The 19,245-nt window shown below is 39.4% G+C and overlaps 1 long non-coding RNA gene across 2 annotated transcripts; it reads left to right on the forward strand.

Moving 5' to 3' along the window:
• Positions 1-90: 90 nt before the first annotated feature.
• LOC135299961 (uncharacterized) lies at positions 91-12,035 on the forward strand. 2 transcript variants are annotated; one of them, XR_010361804.1, is made up of 4 exons: positions 91-249; positions 3,647-3,737; positions 4,578-4,636; positions 11,854-12,035. It is a non-coding gene; the product is annotated as an uncharacterized LOC135299961 (long non-coding RNA). The 2 variants fall into 2 exon arrangements; XR_010361803.1 differs by lacking the exon at positions 11,854-12,035 and adding an exon at positions 7,967-8,172.
• The last annotated feature ends 7,210 nt before the right edge of the window (positions 12,036-19,245 follow it).

The following is a 19,245-nucleotide window of genomic DNA, read 5'->3' on the forward strand; positions in this document are numbered from 1 at the left end:
GCATGGAAGCCCATTTAATAGATGCTGACTGGTCCATGCTGGCTAATTACCCAACAGGCAAGCATTCCGATGGAACACGGCTTACAAAGAACCTGTGCAGTGAATGCATTTGCTGTGGTACCAAAATTAGGGTCACTCGTTTGATAAGAAGGTCTGTTAAGGACTGTGTGTCTCCCTGATGACAGTTCAGTTCTGTGGGAAGCTAGAAAAGCACAAAACTGCTGCTAAGAGTAGCTCTGACAGGAATAGGTAAGTGTGGGTAGAAGCAATCATGATTCATGATTAACTTATGGGAGCTAATCAAAAATCCTGTGGGCAACCCCCGGACCCCTACTGTCTTCAAAGCCTCTCACAGCAGTCTCTCAGTATGATGAAGGGTATTACATAAAGATGGAGAATGATTTTTAAGGGACCTGAATGAGAATTTGATGGAATGGGCTCTGTGCAATCCTGTGGTTGGCAATATCGTTGCCTTTCCAATGACACATGCCTGTGATGTTGGCTTGCTTGGTGAGTCTGCTTGAGCAGGTTAGGATAGTCTTTCAGACACAAAACCAGATCCGAATAACAAATCAGAACGATTAGAACTCATCAAAAAAATCTTTCCTTGGCATGCCTAAGAGCAGAGAGATGCTGGGTGTCCTGTCCTTCTCCTCCCACTTCCCTCCTCCCCTGCTGCAGCCAGATGCATGTGAAAAGTAGATATGGTCAGACAGAGAGGCTCCATGTGGGTCACAGTGGGAGATGCTCTTGGACTGGGCAATATGAAGGTGATACAGCAGGAAACAGGAACAGCAGCTTTAATTTAATCATAATCCATATATTTTCCTTTGAAACATGAGAATCTGATAATACTCAATGCTTGTTGAGCTTCCCAGTTTGGCCACAGAGCACACAAGGTTTATGTGAATCACTGTCAGAGGGCAAGTTTAAATTGTGATAAGTAGCCTATATGTAAAAGCAGTATTTCTGCATCAAGTAATAAGGCTATGTTTCCTGGGAAAGGAGTGGTTGGAATCCATCCCTTGTCACACAGTATCACGAACAATAAATGTAATTTTAAATCCATTAAAATGCTGCCAAATACATTAAACAAAAATATACAGAGGATTTATTCACTAGAAGATTTACAGATTTCCTGAGTAGTACATCATTATCGGAACTGTCAATTTGAAAATAAAAATTGTCAAGCCATCACTGAAACACCGTAAAAGCTGTGACAGAAATAGACAATAACTACTAAGATTTTTAAAAATAAAACCCTCAGAAAACCCACTCTACACACAATTATCACCTCCGTGGACTACCAAGGAAACAGTAAAGTACTGAAGAATACCAAAGAGAAGTTCGCTAGTCAGCACAGTTAGCATCAGCACACTCCAATTATTAAGTGTACTTCTGAAAAGCAGATTGTTGTGCATTTAATAATGGGATCCAGAGGAGCTAGCATCCAAAACAGATAAAATCCCAGCTAAAAGATGATCATTTCTTGTCATGTTGTTTTGGTTTGGATTTGGACCCCTCACTGGGCTCCTGACTGGTCAGCCTCACACTTGTTGACTCCTAGGTTAAGCTGAGACAAAGACAAGAAGCAGTTTTGTCACAGTCTGCAGGTAATTATTAAATAGAATATTTCTGACATGCAGTTTTTGGTAAGCCTTTCCTACTCACAAGCTTACCTGACCGATGTGTTTGAATTCCAGGGAGCCAGTCCCATGCCTTGCTTTGATTTGAGAATGCCAGAGTGACATCTTTCCCTTCAACATCCTTTACGATCACTCCACCTGATTATTTCCTTGTAGACACAAGATTATACTGCAATATTGACCCACAAGTAAAGTCTAGGGCTATCGCACCCTCATGGCCTAGTAATTTAAGCACAACTTTTCTCACTTCCCAGATCTTGCAGGTTCTCCAGATTTATAAATTGACCCTCAAAGGATATCTGATAGTTAAAAACAGGCACAGAGCCCACAGAAGTGGTTCGGATCAACCTGGTTGATCTGAAATCCATTTAGAACATCTATAGTGTGCTGTCCTATTTCCCTAGTGCTGTTTCTTCATCATGCCTGTGCACTCTCTGAAAACAGAAGGAACATAGGATCATTCACTTTGACATAGCTCCTCCTTGGCACCATCTGAGCTTTCTTTCCCAAGAAGCCCACTTCCTGTCATGCTCATTAGCTGAGTTAGACCCATTTGCAGCAAATGGGTCTAACTCTCTTTCCTTGCCAGAAGATGATCTCTTATCCCAGCTTTGCCATTTTATTTTAAAGTGCTACACCAAGCAGCACCTGTTTACAAAGAAATCCTTGTGCTGGTCCCTTGCTGGGAAGGTCTGTGCTGTTACCATCTCACTACTTCACAGGGCTTCTGCTTGGATGAAAGTCACTTACTCCATTATTCTTCATGTTAATTACATGTCCACTCTTGATAAGATTTCACTGACCGCAGACGTAAAAGATAACAGAGAAAGTAGCCAGTGTTCCATTCAAAATGAGTTTGCAGTTTCACACTTGGAAGCATAAAGTGATCTGAATAGGTGGCTTATTAACAGATCAGGAGGAGTCTTAATGAGCTCCTATGGCTGAGAGATGAAGCAAGACTATCCCAGATTAAAAGGAACACTTTATACAGAAAGAAAACTTAACCCTTTAAGTGACTTAGCAGGGACCATGATTCTGTGCCTTTTGAAATCTTCATTATAAACTTGCAAATAAAATATCTCTGTTGGGTCCTATTCTCAAACTTGTACTCAAAAGTAGGAGGGACTGATTATCAGAATATTTCCTAGCTTAAAACCAGGACCTTTACTTTATGAGGGGTATGGTGGCAGTTTCGCTGCAAAAAATATTTCAGAGGAACTTGGTTCTTGCATATCATGGTACATCTTGAAGATCAACAGTAAAATAGAGACACCTATAGAGAGCTTTCCTATTAAATGACTGACTAGAGCGAAAGAGAGTGAAGGGACTCATTTTGAGCCAGTATTTCTTCAAGATGGATTTGAATGTGAGGGTATTCATTTTGGAATCTGATGAAGGCAACATTGAATTGAGTGTCTCCACTGAATCCCAGTGTTGGGCATCTGGAGTTTTGAAGTCAGTGACTAAACCTGCATTGGCTTAAATAAAACCTAGTGAGAAGTTGGAGGGGTTGTGACACAAAATGGAATGGAATTACTGCAGTGTAGTAAGATCATTGTGGTTTAGATTAACACATTAGTTTAATGCATTTTAGATAGCATTTGCTGGTGGCAAAGGACGCTGCTCCAGTCAGTTCCTGTAACTCTGCTGATGCCATTAAGCTGCGGTAATTCATTTGTCTATCATCACACTAAGCTTTTCCCGGCTGCTGCTGTACCCTGGATTATGATCGGTTTTGTATTATTAGATGGCAAAAACTGACCTTCTGTTTGGTTGCACCTTTATTCAGCTTTGTAAGATGCTATTTGGTCACTTAATACCATGCCTTGTTAATACTATCCTTAAGCTGTGGTACTCTATAGACTGATTTGAGCTGATGCCCTGAATGTCCTTAGCTGGTCTGATTATTTATTCTTGCTTCTTCTGTACCCCAAACATATTCCTCTGTATTTCTCACTGTTACACTTACAATATTATTACTTAGTAACCCTATTTTACAGATGGTGAAGTGAAATTGAAGAAGCAATAATAAGTGAGACTTTGAGGAACCCTGCAAACTCACTCCTGCTTTAAAAAGGAAAACTGCAGTAGGTATGGCAACAAAATCAGACTCTCTCAAGAACACTACTTGTTTATGTTATTAGTCCCTTTTGCAAAGGAAAATCCCAAAAGCTGAAGTAATTTTTGCAGTACAAACATAATTTGGCTTGATTTGCACGTTGCTGTCCTTTTGAAATCCTGGCAACAAAGAGATAGGTGTCCTGCTTTGGCTGTGGACATCTGGTCACCCTCAAATGGAGCCAGTAATGCTAATTAATTCTAGCAGTACACAATGCCTTGTTCTGTACTGTCATAATTCACTGAAGGCCGTGAAAGCTATACCCCTCTCTGTGAGGTTGCAAGCAAGCACGTGATTGGAATATTATTCCATCTGTATTTCACGTTCTTCATTAGCCCTCATTTACTGCAAAAGAAAGTTCAATTGCTCATACTTGGGAAAAACAGCAGGTTAATTTAACTTGCTGAATAGTCTTTTTACCACTAGGAAAGCTTGATCTTTTCTGAAAACACCACCAGTTTTGTTTATTGCATATTAACTGCAAAATAGTTTAAATAAACAATTGTCTTATATTCACTTATCTTCCAAAATCTCACAACTAAACAAAAATCCAAGCCAGTACCTTTCAGTTCCAGTAAGGTTTAGCTGTTTAATAGCCTTAAGTGCCTTTGAAAATACCCCGTTTAATGGAATAAATGTAATATGAGGGGTTACAAATACTTCACATCTGCAGAAAAAGATAGTAATTCAAGAGTCCCAATTGCTTTTCTTTAAGAATCTGGGGGCTAAGTGACATTTTCAGTACAAGTACCAATTATCTATGTATTCAGTTTCTATGTATTCTTCCATCACTGGATTTATCTCCATTCCAGATTGTTGCATAACATGCTTTTAAGAGAAAATGTCATCCAGTGGAACCTAAAGCTAGATGGTAAGGCATGGTTTAGTGAAAATATTATTTCAGTGACCAGACTGAGATACTAGATTTGGTGGGGTGGGAGTGGTGACAACAGGGGGGACTCAATAAATCCATTTACAGACTTCATTCATATGCACACCAGATCATATCTTAAAAGCAAATTTACTGACTTTCTACACTTTTCCTGTTGGATATCGCCAGATATTGTGATGGCAGCAGCAAGGGAAGGTTGAGTAATAACTCAACAGTAATTTCCCTAGTGCCTGTAAATAACAAACATTGTTAGCAAATGAGTGATGGAGGTCAATGGGCCATAGAGTCATTAGATGGTTTAATGATATGCTGCAGGTTATCTCAGGGCACGGTGCTCTAATGACATTCTCAGCCTTCCCTGCAGCAAATAACCTCTGCAACCCGAGATAAGCAGTTGCACTGCGCAATACAGTACAATATCAAATGACCCCAGCAAGAAAATTTCTCTTCTGTTTGACATCTAATGTGCAAGTATCCGTCAAAATCTGTCCTGGGAAGAGAGCTGTCCTACTTAAATCTGGTTTTGCTAACTGAGAAGCTATTAAAGGGCAGAGCCCACAAGTCCTCAGATCTGTGGCTTATGGATGGAAGGGTAATAGTTGGAGAAGAATGCCTAGAAGGAAGCCTCTTGCCTTGCTTTCCTGGCTGTTGCTTGGTCTTTGCAAAGGCATAGTCCAGTGAGTAAAAGTATGAACAATATGGGTTTCTTTGTACTGGAGGTCATAGTTGTCTTGGTTTGGAGTAAATTTGGGAGAAAACTTCTAAAGGGGTTCTTCAAGAAAGTAAATCTAAGTGTCCCTTCTTTCAACTGCTTTGGGAAAAGATTTTCTTGGAGAAAAGTGGGAAAAATATGTTTATTTAACAGGCAAAGCATTCACCAGCACAAAAAATAAACAATATTAAACACTAAAACCTCTCTCTGCTCTGAAGAGATGACTAATTCAGAAGGTTTTTTCATGGGCTGTAGCTCAGCTCACTCAGTCTGTTATCAGTCTCTCCGGTGCTGGAAATGCCGCGGTCCAGGCTAGGCCTTGGTGGGCCACAGGCGCAATTCCTGGTGCTCTTCTGGGCTTTGAGTTTAGAGCAGTTTCAAACAGTTCTAAGAAAAATAAAAGCTACAGTCTAGGGAACTTCTCTGCCTCAGCTAGCTAAAAAGTAGCTAAAAGTAAAGGAGAGCTCTCTGTCACTGTCCGTGCTGCATACAACATAGTCCAGGAGAAGGATGTGGGGGAGCCAGTGCAGTTTCTGATAACAAACTCTGTGCTTCTCCTCCAGGAGAAGGATGTGGGGGAGCCAGTGCAATTTCTGATAATTAACTCTGTGCTTCTCCTCTCCCCAGTTTTGTTCTTGGACCCAGTCTTAAAGGTGCCAAACTTCTTTGTGGGCTATACAGATGAATGGGGATACAAGCATCACAAAGTCACCTCAGGACAATAGTAAAAATAGTAATCTAAGTCTTTGAATTTATGAGAACTGCTGGTCTCTTGTCAATGGGAGGTTTAGCTGTGCAATGATAACTCAAGTTATCTTGATTTGGCATCAGCGTGTCACATAAGTATAAAAGGGTAAAGAAACTTCAGTGTTACCCCAGAGTTTAAAGAAGCCCAAAACTAGGTGCCAGGTAGTGAAAGACTGATTTTTTTTCATCCTGACTGTATCATCAGTAGCACCATACTGTGTACATAGCCATCACTTAGCTTAAACCAGCAGAAAATTCAGCATTTTCTCTTTGTTAACCCTTCTGTGCCAGTACAGAAAAGTGTCTGCTCAGATCCTCAATTACTGAGAATATAAAAAGATAAAACTAGAGATGTAACACCATGTTAAACAAAGGCATACATTACATTTTGTCAAAAGAGGATAGGGCACCACAGACTTGGAGTTTCCCAGAAGAGACACTATAAATGAAAGAGAAAATATTCACCTGGGCTTTTCCATGACAAGGAGTTTAAATGTAGACAGTATAGCTATTATTTAATTAATTTAAATTTTAATAATTATTTCATAAAACAGTGTTTCTTAAGCATTAAAAGGTTTGTAATTTAAAAGCAAAAATGCAGTAGAAAACGTGTCTGACACCACAAGGGCAATGAGGAGTAGAGGCTGGAGAACCACTGTGAGAGTTCCCTTTCTCTTGCGAAGGCTAAGGCAAGGTCATGAGCTGGAGGTCACTTACTTCATCTGACTGGTTACTCTGTTATGACTTGCTATTGTGTCAGCTTTTAATCTGGTGATCACTTAATGTATGATTGCAGTGTATTAATGTATGAGTTCCTACCTGTTATCTCTACCTCACCACCCAAAAGTATTATGTATATATAGCAAGGACACTTAATAAACCGAAGTAGTTGTTACCACCCTAAATTTACAACCTCTTAAGACAAGACTAGAATTGTAAACTTGAATACAATTGTGTCAAAGTCTTAAAATGAAGAAGCAGTATTCTGATGATGAAATACAGTCTTTGCTCAGAACATAAAGGTACTGTGAAATTTCCTGAGCCCAGATTACTGGGAGAGCCAAACAGTGAGCAGTTTCTACAGTAGTACCCTCTGTTACCATCACACCGATGAACAATTATGTGAGAAATAATGGACAAAGTTGTAACATAGGCCATCTATTTTTGATAAATATTATGTTTGAACATTGCTGGTAACACCCATGTGCAATTTGCCTGACTTTCTGGGAGGAGGAATTGGGAAGGGAATGTGCACACACAACATTTTAAACTCAGAGAGCTGGTGAGACAAATATAAACAGGACAAAACTTGAAGTGAAATTCAGCATAAACTATGGAGCAGATTTGTGCATTTATCAGGCTTCTAAATGGGCAGGACTTCCAAAGGGATCAATGGCCCTCTCATTTAGAATAAATGAACCACTTCCCTTTGGGTCAGATAATGTGCTTCCTTTCTTGAAGGTCTCACTTGATTCATTTGATAGCAAGCCTTTGAGAATTTCCTGAATACAGCAAGTAAGACTTAGCTTTTTTTTTTTTTTTTAATGGCACCATAAATTGACATCCTGGGTGCTGCTGTGCATTTGTAAGACTTTGGCTTCCTCAGTCACCCTTCACTGACATCAATCAACATGTACAAAAGCTATCAGAGGACAACAGACAAATAGCTATGAACTGACAGCACGATCACCCTAGTCTTGTTTTCACAGGCTGACAGGCTACAGAGTTGAAGTCAGGTGTCTGTAAGCTACAAAGTTGTATAACCTCTTTACAGGGCAAAAAAGAACTGTATTCCTCATACATAACTGTAGTTCTCAAACATAACTAGCTTTTTCTCCTCTGTTTCTTAGCTGTTCTGAAGTTTTAGAATGCAGCACAAGGGGCACTCAATTCACCACTGAAAATCAGAGGCCCCCAAGCCACAAAGCACCTTTCAGGGTCCATTTTTTAAATGTACAACAGACTGGGGACATCATGAAAGTTCTGGAGTCGGGTCTTGCAGAATTAATCCAATTACCTGAAAAACAGCTGGGAGCAGATGAGAATGTGACTTCTAAAATAAAACCTGCGTCATGTTTGTGGTTATGCACTGTCTATCTCTCACAAGTGAGATTTCATCCTACCAAAACTAATGAGGGCCAGCAAAGACTCAGCATCAACAAAACATTAACATACTGCAAGCAGGTTGCCAGCACATAAAATAAGGGCGTAAGGCTGAACAGTCTGCAAGCATTTGACTGCTTGGCATGTGAAGTGGGGCTTCCATGTCAGAATACAAGCAGGGAAGACACTTAGATTCTTTTCACACTGTGATATGCACACACACCACCAAGCTCCCCTTCACCTCTCCCCTCACAGACCTTTACTCTGATCTTGTTTTCTGTGTAGATGATATAAATCTTTCAGAGGCTTCCAGAGCCGTGCCAGACCTCTGCAGAGCTGGACTGTGCCCCTGACAGTGCTGCTCATTTAACACCCCTGAGGAGTCAGTGGGGCCTGATCTACGTCCAGTGTATACCACAGCAGAACAGAGGGCAAGTGGGTGTTTCTTACTTCAAGAACTGGTGCACAGCCCTAATTATGTGGAACAGTCTTAGTTTTAACAAAGTCCAAATCCTGGACTTCACCCAACTATCCAGTCACAGGAATGAAAAGCAAAGAAAACTTGACAAGAGGTAGAGGCTTGACAAAACCCACAAATTTATCATTATCATGTTTCCTTCCTACAAAGCTGAGATTTATAATATCTACAGACCTTTAGTTTATTTCACTATATGACCTTGAAGTACATGGTTTTAAGTGCTAGAAGTCCCCTCTTTCCTCCCTCCCTCATTTCTCATTGGCTAAGAATGAGGCACCAAGTGCAAGACTTGCTTCAGAAAGGCAGATTCACACTGTGTACTCTGGGGTTTGGCACTTTCCAGGACACAAAGTGAAGTCCATTGAAAGAGCCACAGCTTAGGAAGAACAAACACAAGAGGGTTTTGTTTCTGGGTGATGATAGCTGTCACTGTGAATGGAAAGGAGGACAACCCAGTGTGAATGACACATGTATGAGACAGTAAACAGCATAGTGCCAACTGTGGATGCTTCTTCTAGTTTGGATGGGATTGGCTACAATAATTTGTTGTCCTGCCCTGGAACTTACTCCTTTTTTTTTTTTTTTTATTTTTTTATTTTCAACTTTCTTAGCTGCAGGGCTTAATTAACTGGGATTTTATTTGGGGCAGGAGGGAAGAGGGAGATGAAGGAGGAGTATGAGGAGTTATTCCCTTTAAAATCTGTCTTACTCTACAGCAATCACTCACATAATTATGTATGATACATTCTGGTGTAACTCAACCTTTGGTCTGCTCTACACGGGGGAAATTAACCAGCAGAGCTGTTCTGTAATAACTTCTATTATTGCTATTTTGGTATAATTTAACTATTCTGGAATACCTCCCCAGTGCAGACATTCAGCTCCAGAATAAAAGCAATTTTACTCCAGAATAATTACTCTGCTTCCAGGAGGGAATAATCATTCTAGAATAAAGTCACTTTTATTTCAGAATAAAATATGCAGGGAGTTCCTTGGGCATAGCTCCCCAACAAAGTTATTGTGGTGCTAGTTAATTTTCTCATGTATGCAGAAATGTTAGTAGCCTTCAGCAATGATGTGTCTTGTTACATTTATCTGTGTTTATATGCTAATCTCCATAAAATTAAGCAGTAAGATCTGATGGAGGATGTGTTAAGCTACATGAATTTTCCTTTTTACCTTGTCTCACACACAGAGAGTTCAATGTTTTGTAATAAACACTATCTCATCTGAAGAAAAGAAACAATGTTTGAATACTTTCTTCTGCATAAATTGCATGATATGTCAGTGCAATCTGAAGTTTATTTCCAACACTTTGCAAAAATAGTCAAACAAAAAACAAGTATACATGCACACACAAAACTATTTTGAATTTCAGAATTGACTTGGTAAACATGTAAAATGACTGCAAAGGCAACTTTAAAGCAGTTAAATAGAACAGATGCTCCTGAAAGCTGTGCTAAGGCACATGGAGGGTGGGGAGGTGATTTCAGACAGTCATCATGGCTTCACCAAGGGCAAGCCCTGCCTGACCTACCCTGTGGCCTTCTGGGATGGAGTGACTCCATCAGTGGGCAAGGGAAAAATTATGGATGCCATCCCTCTGGACTTCTTTGATACTGTCCTGCATGACATCCTCCTCTCTAAATTGTAGATAAATGGTTTTGATAGATAAGGAATTGGATAGATGTTTGCATCTGGACAGCAGTCAACACCTCAGTGTCCAGAGGGGGATCAGTAATGAAGGCTGTACTTCAGGGGTCTGTATCTGTACTGTTTAATATCTTAATATCAGTTTAATAACTAAATATCTGATTCTAGTTCAGACTACAAAGGGTCAGCAGAAATTTGGAGACACTTCCCAATGTGTCTGGTTTAGGCAGAGACTTCCTCTGAACCACTTTGGTGTCAAAAGAAATGTTCTCATTGCATCTCAGTCAAATCCTAACTCTGGGACAGGATGCAAATTAATAAGCATTTCATGAGAATTTTTCAGTTTCACTTATGGGAAACTGCACATAAAAGCAAACAAACAAACAAACAGCAATTTTATTTAGCCTTTAACAAATTTTTGTCTATCAATTCAAAGATGAAATACAAAAAAATCGCAAAACTATGGGACATCTCTTATGTATAAACAATGTTGTGTTGTTTCAATTCAGATCAGAAAGTGAAGTTGGTAAACTGGTATTTATTTGAGGTTAGGAATGTTCTTTCACAGTTATTCTGCTGTCTGTGAAAATCATCTATTTTGAGTAGGATCCTGACAGTTTCTGAGCTTCTTCTGTCAGGCATTCAGCACCTGTCAGAAGCAAACTCTTAGGTACTTCTTTCTGATACACAAATTTATATATACTCTATGTTAAGGGCGTTGACAGATAGACAGACTGGTATGTATTTTGAAGAAATAGCAAATTGTTCTTCTACAGTGTAGTTGTAGGCTGCTTTCATGGTCATTAAAGCCTATTTTAACTGTATCTACTAATTTTCTTCCATTTGTCTTGGAAAATCTTAGACTAGAAATTGTACCAATCATGCTGAAAATGAGTAAGGACACTTCTGCACAGTCTGAGAAAGGATAGTTAGGATTATTCTGGATTTATGGTAATGACTTTTGCCTGGATTTTAACCATCTGTTGCTTCACATTTTAACTTCAGTTGCCTCACATTTTCCGTACCATCACCTTGGGATGAAGTGGCTGTATTCAGAATGCAGAGTTTATATTTAAATTAATTAAGGAGTTGAATTGGATTAGTTTGGGGTCTTTTGAGGGAGTTGATTTTGGGGGTAGAATGTCCAGCTGTATGTATGATGCCCAGCTCTTTTTTAAGTTTGTCAAGACACAGGGTACACTACTGTCACGTGACAATCTAAATTGATTTGAAACACAATCAACTCCTGGTCTCCACATCTAATTTAGGGCCTGTCTTCTTCACATCTGTCATTCCATAATTAATTCAAAGTCCATCTCACAATGTCCCACCTGGAAAACATGAGATATTAAGCTGATAAAAAAAATCAACACTTTACAACACAAGGAGATTTCCTCTGGATAATCAGCAGAGTTACAGGAGTATGGAAGAATGTATGCATGTGCATATTTAAAACTATTTACTTTCTAATCTATTTCATTCTGAGCTGTTTTCATTTGACAGATGGAGAGAATTTTGCAAACAGTGTTTGAACCAGCAGTATGAAGTAGTGCTTTCTGGCTATACATTTTGGTGAGAGTAGACCTGCAAAACAATCTTTATGACATTACTGTGCTCTTTCAGAAACAGCTTTCTGAATGTTACAAATGGAAAGCTAACTTTCCAAATTAAAAAAGAAAAATAACTTCAACCAAAACCAAATAATAAAGCAATATGATGGGCCACTCCCTTGTCAAATTGTATTTTCAGTTTTTCACAATGAAGCCTGACACTGGCACCTTTGTTCTGTTTTTAGTTCCGTCATTCAAAAATGAAAAGTTGGTGTTTTTTTACTTGATTGTTTTCATTTTGCCTGGGAATTTTGCATGCCCATTTCAAGAGAGAATAGGGAGTTTTATCCCAGATTTAAGAGCCAACTTGAAAAAATATAATTCTTGCTGCAATAATTTTACTTTAAAGCTGAAATAGCATTCATTACCTTTCATAAATCATTATTTTTACAAAGCTTGATATTAGTTTGCTATATCAGTGAGAAAAGGTAGCAAATGTGCATGTACTGAGTATGTTTTCTTCACAAAGAGAAAATGTAAATTTTAGGGCAAAATTAGTGAATAATCTAAGGCCTGATAAGGGATTTAGGGCTCTTTTTAGACATATGGTTGGTAACAGTTCACTCTGAACAGTGATCCTTCCATCTGCAAACACAGTCCTGCACTCAGACCTGCTAAAAAGCACAACAATTTCATAATCCTTCTCTTTCAGTGACTTGCCTGGAATAGTCCTGTGCATTTCCAAAGGTAATAGAATTGCTGCATTTCCAGTGCATGCTGATAGTGATCTTAGAGTTCAGTGCAGCTGTAGAGCAGACACACATATTCTTCCAGTATTTTTTTGGCTAGAAATATGTTCTTGTGTTTTTCCCTTTCTAGTTCAGTGCTTTGTGAAATATCTGATTTGCTGTGTGAGAACACTGCCTTCACAGGAAATCCCAAAAGTCAGATTTATGGATTATAATGCAGTTACCATTTGACTGGCATTTCTGCATGACCAGAGTCAAGCCAGAGCTCTGCTGATCTGGCAAGTTGATGGATGCCAGCAATGCCAGCCAGAGTGCCTACACTGGCATTTCTCCTTCCAAATGGCCAAAAATTTCAGCTGGAAATAAAACCTAGCTATGTCATTTAGAAATATCTGAATGTTCCATATCCAAAATTCATGAGTTTGTATTATTTAACAACTCTTCTTCTAAGTCACCATAATTCTTGAAAGCTTTGCGTCAAGTAATGAAAATAGATATGGTAAAATGAAGAAATAAACCAAGCAGATGTAACTAGATGAAAAAAAAAAGAGAGAAAAACTAGTCCTGAGACCAAAAAGATGAATCCAGCTCCATTCAGACTACAAAAGAGTGCTCCTTTTCATCTTTATCACATTCAGATCTCAAGCTTAACCCCCTCAGCTGTTGGTCATGATCATATGTTCACAGTGCCTATGAATACACACAGTCAAAGCGTAGGGCTAGAGGTACTTAGGCAGCAAATAACTGTCTGATTTCTTCCTAAGTTTCCCCAAAACTCCTGGCAAGGGATATGAGGAATACTGCTGGCTGATATGGCAGAGCTTATCCAAATGCCCTCTCTAACAGAGGCAGCACCACCCTTGCTATACCTGCCTCTGAAAGCTACTGGAAGCATAAAGGCACCAAAGGTGTTTAAAAGTGGTTGGCAAAAGAATACTAAACTTTGGACAAACCATAATTTCTTCAATCCCACCTCCAAAGCCCAACTGGATAGGTTACAGGTTGAAGAATGGAAGAGAGTGGTCTGATTTGGACTCTGCTCACTGTGGATATTTTTCCCTTATACTTTGGAAAGGATTTACAAGAAGGAAATTTAGCAGCTGGCTGGAGCTGCATTATCACAGCAGTGGGAAATTCGGTGGGTATCATCAGATTTCTGTGAACTAACGTCAGGCTTCCTGAACTGCTGCTTTATTTGTGCCCTGTGGGAGTGCAGCCAATATTGTCATGGTATCTCTGAGGCAAATCACAGAACAAAACCTGCTGATGATTTCCTGTTTCTTACTCCCTATATGCCACCCTGTTGCCAGTGATTTCGTGAAAGAGATACCACAGCCCATCCAGGTGCACTGGACTCCTGATTTATACTTCGTTACAAGGCACCCCTGTCACCCCATCTACCTGCCTTGCCCTACTGTGCATGCATTATTTCAATTGAAAAAAAAAAGAAAAAAAATGCTCAACTTTCAAAGGCACTCTGCATGCCTGCATTTTCAGGCAGTTTGCCTCTTAAAATTTTCCACTTATCTGCACTAAGCACACCTAAAAATTTGGACCTTATTGGGGAGAATATTAATTTTAGATATTCTGATCCTGTACAGTTAAGCCCCAGATGTCCCAGACTGTGCAAAAACCACCCCGAAATTTTCCATTTCCCTATCTAGTAAAAAGATTTTACTTTTGCAGATTGCCACACATACAATGCACCTACCTTTGCTTCACATCCTGACTACCCTGCTGAAATTAAAATGCATATTTCCTTTCCTCTTGATGCCTCTCCCCTTGTGACAATTTGTCGTACCTGTTGAAGAAGCAACCTGTGCAATAGAGAGTGACATAGAATAATGTGTCATGTCAAATATGTTAAGCATTTTAAGGCATCACAGACCTGGAGGATTTCAGATAAAAAGTAACAATTGTTTGAATCCTAAAAAAAAAATGTTATAAAAAACCACAGGGAATTTGATATTTATACCTGAGCTTTCATAGTGCCTGTGATTTCTGTTTAAGGTAGAGGGATGTGCACAGTTGTAGCTGTAATATTAAGATTGTAATTGCCATCATCTTTTTAGTAGCACTGTTTTGAAATTCCAGACGTAATATTTTATGCTTTGGGGGTTCCTCCACTATTTTTTTTTCCTATGGACATTGATGACAGCAGCAGGGTTGAGCCAAAAGGTATCAGTAACTTCTGGCAATCACCTCTACAAAGTGATAGTGAAGTAGGATTTTCTTTGCTTTACTTTTGTGGGCTCCCTGATTGTGTTGTGATGCTCTGTGGCTGCTGAACACACTCAGTGCTGGGGGCTGCTGTGCAATGGGGCTCTGAAAAGCTGAACCACCTAGAGGTTTTTAACCCAAATTCATGTGGAAGTATGAAGGTCAAAGGCCTTGTGGTGTGCCAGTAAGTTACATGGATTGGCCAGAAAACTCCCACAATATCTTCCTCTTTCTTTTTGCCAGGAAATTTATTCCCAGAATCCACTAACAACAGCACCAGTTTTAATTAGAGTAACAAGGAGACAAAGCCACATTCTTACCCTTTACATTTTTTTGGTTGGTTTTTGTATTAGTGAATCTGCTGCTCTGATGAGGACTCATTTTTATTGTGTGATGAAACCCTAAAGCTTGCCACAAAGACACTGCCTAATCACAAGAAAGAGAACCACCAGGGAGAAGGAGGTGAGGAGAAGCTCCAGTGCAGCTGTAGAAATCCACTAGTTTCGGTATGAAAATTAATTGATGTTTGAAAGAAAAGAGGATTTGTTAAATTTAGCATTATTAAGGCAGTTCTACTGGATTTGTTTAACAGCCTAGCTGAGGTAAGAAAGAAAAATTCTGTTTATCAGATGTGGGTCCCAAAATTTCCTGCAGGACCAGAACGAATACCAGCTTTGAGAGACAAGTTTTGTGCATGAAACCAAAGCTTTTACAAAAGTACAGAAACTTTACATCTACACAAGACATGTTACTATAAAGATGGAGAGTTTGTAGCACTCATAATTTAACATTAGTTGCCCAGAGACTTTTGAGGAGGCATACAGAAAATATTACTAGATGTCGTTGACTGAAGCTTAGAAGAAAAAAAGTGGTGTCAGTCTGCAGAAAAGAGATAGGTCAGTCTCAATATGTTGGAAACAAAGCTCAGTGCTCAGTGGACTAGATTACCAGATCACAAATCACACAGTGAAAGCAAAACTGAGAGGGCAGGAGAGACCTTAAAAATTCAGCCAATACTCGACTAGAGTAAAGAGCATGAGAGATTTTTTTTGCTTCCTACACTGATCACAAAGAAAAGTAGCATCCAATCTTGAGACAGAGCTGAAACCACATCTTTAAAAAAGCTCAAAGGTTGTTGCTTCTGTAGAATATGGAGGAAGGTGAAAATATGCCTAAAATCAGGCTTCATAGAGATAAAATGTACTGTAGAAGGCCAGGAATCCATATTAAATCAAAATCAGACAAAAACTAAACTAATTGTAAATCTGAAAATAATAAAGATATGGCGATTTTCCAGCATATATGCAAATGCCATAGGGAAAAGTCCTAAAATAAATATTTTCAGCATGAATAAAGTTTTGGAATCAGGAGAAAAGGGAGAGTAAAGAATACAAAAAGATTATGTACATATAACTGTGCTGAAGAGAATATAGGACCCATGACCCAATATTGTCGGAGGTGCGTATGTTGTGTAAGGATCCTGCAAGGTTTTCCCAGCAGCTGGAGTGACACCTGAGTGTGAATACAGCTGCTTCTCCTGGAGATTTGCCTTCTTTGTATAAGCAGCACTCAGAAGAAGGAAAAGACTTCAGGAAGAAAGAGAAATGCCTTCAGCTTCTTCCAATACAGTGCACAAGGGAGATGGAGAGCAAGGGTGTGTTTCCTCTAGACCAGTCTCTGCTTGCCCAAAAAATAAGTTGTCCAGGCTGAAACAAAATGGATTCATTCACAGCCAGTCCCAGGGAAAACTCTGGAGAGAGGCACCTACCAAACTTCCTTGACAGCAAAGGGAACCTAGAGGACATCTTAGGTTGTGCGTATGATATGAAAATGAGTAAAATAATGTGGGATCAATCCCGTGAAGAGTTTTGAAGGTTTAAATCTCATGTAGGGAGCCAAAGTAACAAACAGCATTGACAGAGGTTGCTGACCAGAATAGTATGGGACTGAACCCCACAAGTTTCTCCAGATGTACCCACGAGTGATTATTGCATGAAAAATATTTCTGTATTAGCTTTCACCGCAGGGGGTAAATGTAAAATAATTCCCCCATTAAGGGCTTAAAAGATTTTGATTTGAGCCAGTAGGTATTAGAGCTCAAATGTATTTTATGTGCTCTAGAATAAATGAAGCAACACTTGAATCTCCTTAGTTATCATCCACAATGAACAAACCCAGCAAATTCAGTGTTAAACCTGAGAAAGCTCAAACACACCAAGACTTGGCAGTGCATCCTCTTGGCACAAATGAAATTTTAACTTGTCCCTTTGGAATATCATGCAATACCACTGTCATTTCAACAAGAGCACTTGAATACCTTTGGCCCATATTAAACCAAATCACTTTGGTAAAGACAACACGGTTTATTTCCCTGTCTTCCACTGGCATCAGCAAAGAGAAATTATCTTGCTTGGCTGCTCTAATTATGCATGCCCACACCATGAAACTTCCCTGTCTTTTAAGTAGTCTAGTTTAATTCATTGGAACACATAAACTAATAATTTACTTGTAATGCCTTGAAAAATTCGCCCTGTGCCCAGAGAATAAGTCTTGTCAGCTTGCAGAGGTTTCACTGTGGTTTTACAACCCCAGCCCTTTGTTAAGAACAAAACTCAACTGCACGATGCTGTGAGCAAGAGCCTCCAAAGTCCAGAGCAAAGTTTCTGTGCTCAGAGTCCACTGCAATGCCCCCTCCCCAAGCCCAATATGAAAGAGTTTATTTTCTCCAAGTCTTTTGATAATGTTGACTGCCCATGCCATGTCTTCATTTAATAGCTGTGGCTTCCACTAAGTTTATTTACTTGCCCCTGAAGCTTTGAATGAAGGACCGTTTACATTTAATTACTTTATAATGCAGCTTGAATAGTAAATGTGTGTCTGCTAATTGATAGCTCCTTCTCAATGAGACTTTTTCTCTCATCCCTGCCTGTCCCCTCGGGTGCTCTGGGTAACTTCATTGTTAGGGTTGCTGATTCAAAGAGAAAGGGTACAGGAAATTCAGATTCGATACTGTACAGTGTAGCCCCGCAAATGTGATCTACATCTGATTTCCAGGGAGGTGTGTTCAAAGGGGAACAAACAACTGTGCTGATGACAGCAGCATGTGGATTCCATGTCTGAGGCTAGGTTGCCATTGCCTACCCATCCTTTACAAAATAACCTTTGTTCAAAGCAGGTGTGGGTGAATTATTCAGGTCAACTGAAGACTGAAGCAGATAGTCAAAAGTTCAGCATTCCAGAAGCATTCTCAAGGGACAACTGCCCAACAGAAGAAACATCAGTGTGAACTTTACCACTAAGCTGAGAAACAATGAGTCGTTGTAAACAAAATTTTGGAATTTTGAAAAGTTCTCAACCACAGAGTGGCTTTGTTCAATTAACACAACCATCATGGCTCTACCCAGGAAATGACTGCTGTTTTCTACTCCTGCCTGGGATGGGACCCTCTCATACCTGTCTTCTACTTCCTAGAGGAGTGGCCTGTCTTCACTGGACTTTAGACTGTTCAGGAGTAAACAATAATCTCACCAATAGTTTTGGGAAAGGGAAGATCAGTACTGCTTGGACAGAAGATAATTAATAATTTAGGGTTCATGCATATGGCCAGGTTTTTGCCCAAAGTGAAATGATCTTTCTGAAACAGAAATAAGCATCATGCATTGTTTAAATGGGAACTCAATACATGGAAATAAAGTCTTTGCTGCAACGAGTCTGGGGAATTGTTCAGGTAGAGGCAGTGGCTGCTGAGTGATGTTTCAGGATATGACACAGCACCCAGGGACTTGGATGAAACTTCATGTGAAGTGCTAAAGAGATGGGCTGTGCAGTAGCAGAGACAGATTATTTAGTATGCCTGTTGCTGCTACAGGACTCAAAATGTTTTCCCTTTGGGAAAAAAACCCTCAAAACTAATCCAAACCAAACAAAAAAAAAGTATAAGTTTCTGGACACATCACACAGACAAGCAAGGTACATAGGTTATTCTTGTACTGTGAAGTTTTGGACTGAATACTTGATAGAAATACTTTAGGAAAATCAGAAGTGCAAATATAAGCCTTACAACAATTTCCAGATGACTGAAGCTATCGTTCATAGTTTCACAGATAGCCTATTATGTATTCCTTGTGTTATTCCAATAGATGTAAAATCAGCATTGTGCCAGGCATTACATTAGAGATTATTCAAAGGCAATTGTCCAAAGTTATTTGGGGGATTGTCATAAACTGCACTCTTAAAGAAAAGGGAAAAGCTTGCTCTTTGTGTCATAATATAAGAAGTAGCCTGGAAATTGCATCCTTATAATGTGATCACAAGCTCCAAATACGTGGCAGTGTATCCTTGATGTTTTGGAACCTAATTCCTTTACTCTGGAAGTA

This window comes from Passer domesticus, chromosome 4 (genome assembly GCF_036417665.1).
Source record: "Passer domesticus isolate bPasDom1 chromosome 4, bPasDom1.hap1, whole genome shotgun sequence".
In the NCBI taxonomy this organism is placed as follows: Eukaryota; Metazoa; Chordata; class Aves; order Passeriformes; family Passeridae; genus Passer; species Passer domesticus.